We start from the raw sequence: 6,563 nt of genomic DNA, 5'->3' as shown, positions 1-6,563 counted from the left end.
ATGATAAAAATACCAGCAATGCATGCATCAATTTCTTAGCTCGATTCTATCGAGAGCAATAAACGACAAATAGCTATTAAAGTACAGTTGGCACTATGGATAGAAAGGATACCCCGGACAGACATGGACAGCCTTAAATGACCGACGAACTGCATACAAAATGGTTTGAGTTCCTAGATAAACGCAAGCTGACTATTAAGACATCGACGTACCGACGGACATTCTTGACCGGCTGTAAATACGCACATCTTAGCAATGGACGCCCTGAAAAAATACTACAAATATTAAGAAAAAATACCGACCTCGACACGGACAGAACCTACCAGAGAGACTTACTAGGTTGGGCGACATCTTAAGGCTTTCGTCGTTTCGTTGCTCTCGATGGCATTGCGAGTTGTCAACTTGATGCAGCATTGTTTCTAGTTTAGTGTGAAATACATATGACGTTCAACATGATTTAAACAAAAATTTCTAAAAAACTTGTACTTAAAGAAAACTTATGTACTACAAATTTTCGGCTTATTTCGATTTGTTAATTGTTTCAGTTTCATAAAAAAAAAAATGAAAATATACAAATACAAATAAATACAAAAATAAAATATGAATATCCATAAAACATGCATATTTTTCGCACATTAAAAACTATGCGTGTTGTAATTAATGAAAACATATATATAATAATAATAATAATGAAAATCCAGAAAAATAAATATACACTAAATATATATATATGTGAAAAATATTGCTGTATATTTCAATTAAACAAATACAACTTAAGCGAAGTCAAATACCAAGCGCAGGCTTTCATACATTTTTGGAAAAGAAATGGAAAAATACAAATTATGAAATTATAATAAATAAGTTTGACAAATATCGATGTGTATAACATATATAAAAAATATATATATATCTGTTTAGCCACTTGGCGAAGTTTGTGTTAAAGAAACATTAAAAGAAAAATACATAAAAAATATTCACAAAAAAAAATTGTAAAACCAGCAGAAAAAAATTATGCTGGCTGAGGCCACTTAAAAATATATTGAAAAAAATACATAAACACAATTACACTAAAAAGGAACAAAATTACACACATTAACATAAACAGGCAACAACATGTTTATGGTCATACCTATTAAAGGTTTTTTGTGCAAGCATAATTAAGAGATCAATCTACATATATATATATATATATATGTAAAGTAATGTATTTAAATTGAATTCGCTATGCAATTTAAATATATATATACAACAAATTACAAATTATATATAAATGTATACTTCAATTATTTACGACAATTACATACATACATACAAAAAAAATATATATAAATGTTATTATTCAGCAAAAACAAAATGAAAAACAAATACTTTTGAATCGATCGATATATATACACATATATAATAATCTCCATCGGAGCAAACGAGAGATCATATATCTAAATGTAACGCGCCATTGTGTAATATGCGCTACATATACTAAATAAATAAATATATATATATATATATACATATATAATCAAATATATATATATATATACAACTGGATGTATAAATGTAAATCAAAATGAAAACAATACAGAACATTGATGAATAGCAGAGCAAGGAAACAAAGACAATTGATTATGATAACGATGTCATCAATTGTGTAGAACCGGTAATAATTACGATTATTATTATAATACAAACACACAATAATAAAGAAACCCTTAAAAAACAAACACAGATGTCAAAACCAAAAACCAAAGCAAAAAAAAACCAAAACAAAAACAATCCAAACAAAATCAGATCCCATATAAGAGAAAAGTTCACTCAAATCGATTATCAGTGTATTGCACTTAAATGTGAAACCGAATAGCTGCGAGCACAAACAAATATATTAGTAACACTGTCTAACAAGAGTAGGCGAAGTCCATTCAAATGGCCAAAGCTACCAAACGCTGTAAACACAACACCACTTAACTTTCCACAGTAAGGCGTGCATGGAATTGCCATTGCACCCATTGCTATATAGGTAATATCTCTCTACATAGTTTGTAATCTATCTCTGTTCAATCAACAGTTGCAGGATTCGAGAATCTCAATCAACATACACACACGCACACTTTACAACACTGGTTAAGGTAACTAACACTTTTTACTTGGTTCCCAAAAACATTCATTTCCTATGGTCGAAACTCTATGTGAATATCATTTTTTTCAGCTTCTCGTTTGATTCAATTTTTTTGGCAATTGGCGTTTACCAAATTCATCTGATATGGATTATTATTCAAAATTCTGATTCTAAAATTGGCTGAAATATATTTTGAATACGCAAAATTATTTTTATTAAATATATTTTCATATCTTATTCAAAATTCTGATCACAAAATTGAAAATGAAAATATTTTTTGAAAATGCAAGAATATTTTTATTAAGTCTATTTCAAAATCGTATATTTTATATATATTTTTTTATAAGGATCATTTCAATTGGCTTTAGAAAAATCTACCCAAATCCCAAAACTTTTCCAAATTATGTCCAAAAGACAAGTCTTTAACTAATTTCAAAATGATTTTCAAAAAAATTGGCTTTTGAAAATATATTATTTTCTTCCAAAACTCATTTCTTTACAACCCGAAAAATTGGCAATTTGGCGATTCATTTAGAATTTCTATATTTTAAACCAAGCTACACAAAACAGACAACTTGGCTAAGAAATAGACTAGTCAAATTGTGCGCATATCTCTAATCTTAAAGCAAATATGCATTTGCATTAAAAAGTAAATCAATTAAAGCTTCCAATGAAGAAACTAAGAAACTAAGTAAAACGCGCGGCAGCGCTTAGGCAGAGGCACTAAATTGTTTTTTTGTTGTTTTTTGTGAAACATTCGGCCAACTATATAAAATACACTTGAAGAAAAGCACGCGTACTGCATGTCTAAAGAACGTAACTTATAGCAAATATGATCAGCATACTACATGCTTGAAATATATATATATATATATAAATATATATATATATATATATATATATATATAGAACATCGAGTGGCTAAGACTACCGATCGTATACAGAATAAATATATAGTATTTAGGTGACAGCGCGATTCCAATTCAATTTCTCTTGAGAAATGCCGATCGAGCGCTATATATATTGAATATTGGGGGTGGGTTAAACCAGTAGGTTCCTCGCCTTAGAGTATTTTTTTTGGGATACTCTGCAAGGAGTCCCATCCTTAGCAAATGGAGCAAGTCCTAGCTACATACATAACCAAGAAAAGAAGTGTTTACACTGAAAGAAATATATATATATATTTAGCCAAACAACATTTAAAGCACATTCACTATGCAAAATATTCGTTAATCAATATATATATACAAATATTCACATATTTAATCCATTGGTGTAAAGCAAGCATTGAAAAATACAAAAAAAAATTAAAAAATTGAAAAAAAAAATGAAAATAAGAAAAACCCCTTTGAAAAAAGGACAAAAAAATTTGGCGACATTTTTTTATTTGCATAGATCGGACTATATATATGTTATTTGGATCAAAAGGCAAACCAAATTTCATTTCAAACATTTTTCGCAACTCTCATGATACGTGATAAAAGCAGTGCCAATGCAGTGAGAAAGGAAGCACACATACTTATCGCATACCTTCGAGCACTTATGCCCGACCTACACAATGTGTTTCATTATGCTGCACGCCACAGACACGCCCCTAAGTGTAGCACCCCTTGCCAAGCCAGCCCGCACACCCGCTCAAGCCCCTTCGCCCATTGCCCATTGCCTATTGCCGATTGCCCATTGCCACTTGCCACCCCTTTGCGCCGCTTCGCTTTGCAGAATTTCAGAACAAAGCAAATATACCGCGCCAAAAAAAAAAAATAAATATAAATAATAATGAACCTAGCCGAAAATCGGGTCATAGCCAATTTTATATGCTAGCAACTGCTGTGGTGGTTCAACCGCATCTGTGCTGCGCTGCCCTGCCCCCTGTGCATGTGCGTGTGTGTGCATGGGTGTGTGTATGTGTGAGTGTGTTTTTTCGAGTTTTCGATTTCATTTGGTATTTTGGCAAAATTTCAGCTTTCGTCTGTTTGCTGTTCGCCTGTTCCGTGTGTCGGAACATTTCTTTGAAATGCCGCAATGAAAGGCAAAAAGCCGCCGTGCAAACGCTTTGATGATTTTCCGCTTGCCGCCGCACCACCAACCACCACCAATTGCCAACAACCAACAGCCAACAAGAACAACAACAACAACAGGAACAACAACACCAAGCGACAGCCAGCGACAAGGAACGCTTTGATGACCGCGTTTTTCTCTTTGTCTCTCACTTTTGGCTCCCTCTAGCTCTTTCTCTTTCATTCTCTGCCTCTTCTTCTTTTTTGGCCTTTTGATGATGATGTTTGTTGCTGTTTGCGTTTGCATTTGCCATGCCCGGCATATCAATTTAGGGGAGTGGCATGCGTGACGCTTAACTGAACGAGATTATAGAGTCTTCTCACTCCCAATGCCCACAAGAGACCCCCGACCCACAGCCAGCCACAGAGTGCCACAGAGTGCTACAGAGTGCCACAGTTTGCGGCAAGTTCTTTGTTGTTTCCTACTGCAGCTGGACGTTCCCGCAACAGGAGCACGGGGAGCGGCAATAGCGACAGGAAGAGGAAGAGTAACAGGAGCAGCAGACATTCAGGCTCGACTCTACTCGCAACATTACCAACATCTTAAACAACAACAACAATTTTGCCCAGAGCACTCTTTTGATTGCGGTTTTGATTTACTTAGTCGGCTTTAGTGCTTAATTCATCAACGCCTTGCCTTGCAGATATAATACGTCTGATTGTAGAGTAAGCAGAGGGCATAGTAGGCAAGTCATCAACCTTAGCAGCTTTAAGCTGTGTGTCCAAAAGTTTTGTGGAGAATACTCAAAAAAATTTATAATAACATTCTTCAGTATAAAATCATAAACTTTTTATTATTTTCGTTCTCTAACTGAAGCTCTGTCGAAATATATTTAAAATTTTTTTTATGTATCATCTCACAATATGTATCAAATTTTCTCTTACAAATGCCGTTAATATGACTGATTTTGCCCATTGTACTCAGTATCCGATCAATAGTACATGAATATGTTAACACATAACGTTTTTAGATATAGATGGCGCCACATATTAGTTGTGCAGTTTTTTTCTCCTTAAAACTAGATGGCGTACTGAAAACCATTGCTATAAGTCAATATTCGATATATTGCATAATTCTTTATTTTATATTGCTGAAAGTTAATTTAAAAATAATTATTATTTATATGGTTTTATATTAAGTTGTAGCCAATATTTGAAATATACAAATCAGCCATAAATGTAACTATAAACTATTCATAAACTCTTTTCAGCGGGTTGTTGTCTTAGCTAACTTGTGAGGCAAACATAACTGGCGCCATCTACGACTAGTTGCCACCTTGTGCCAACAGCTGGCTTCATCTGAAAGTAGTTGCTGCAAGACGTCAATAGCTGGCGCCAGCTCATAAAAATCGGGCATGTATAAAAAGAAATGTTTTTAAAAAGCAATTGTCACAAAATGCGACAATTCAATGTGATTGCAATTAGATGGTCTAAAAAATGAAATGGAAAGTAACATAAATTTTAACAGTAAAGGCTAATTAAATGGAATGTCTAAGCAGTAGCTAAATGCTTATCGGGAAATATATTATTCTAAAATATTCTAATAAATGATTGGATGTCAAGGTGTTGACCTAATAAAAGTCAAATAATTCATATGCAAAGCCAAAAACTCGCGGTTCGTAAAAAATTAATTCAGAAAATTGAATAAATTACGCGAATTATGTAACAGGCGAACAGAAATCTATGCCAACAGGCAGCAGCAGCAGCAATCGAGACGAGGCAGCAGCAGCTACCGCAGAAGTTGAGAACCGTTTAGGAGCACTCAAACGAACACACGCACACACACACACACACATTGAGAAACTGAGCACACACACGCAGTCGAGGAAAATGCTTTTCCTCCAAAAAGTCAAATGAAATAAGTATGTGAAAGAAGAAGAAGAAGAAGCGGCAGCAGCAGCAGCAGCCGGCAACACTTGAGGCAGATAAACTCAGTCATGGGGGCAGCTGCTGCTGGTGCTGCCGCTGCTACGACTGAATGTTTGGCCATAAAACATTTTTCATGTGTCAGAGGGGTGGCCGGCAGCGCGAAGAGGGGGTTGCAAATGTCTCGTCGGAAAATAAATGTTCGAAAGATACAGCCAGCAGCGGAATGAGGGAGACGGAGAGACAGAGCAAGAGCGAGCGAGAGCGAACGAGAAAAGCGTGCGCTGCGTGGAAAATCATCAAAGGTTGCCGCTGCGGCGTTTTCGCCTTTGTGCCAAAATCCTCAAAGGAATTTTCCGATATTTGTAGCAGGCGCGCAGCAAGCGCCAGTTGGAAAAGTTGACCAAGAAAAGCCAACAAAATAGACACACACACAGACGAACTCAACCAATGAATTTTCCGACGATACGTATTTATTTTTTTCGCTCAGGGAGAAAATTCGCTTTTCATGTGTGCCAACACACATTCTC

This window comes from Drosophila hydei, unplaced genomic scaffold, assembly GCF_003285905.1.
Source record: "Drosophila hydei strain 15085-1641.00,03,60 unplaced genomic scaffold, DhydRS2 tig00008114-arrow-pilon, whole genome shotgun sequence".
Lineage (NCBI taxonomy): Eukaryota > Metazoa > Arthropoda > Insecta > Diptera > Drosophilidae > Drosophila > Drosophila hydei.
The sequence above is the reverse complement of the archived record's forward strand: the minus strand, read 5'-3'. Positions refer to the sequence as shown.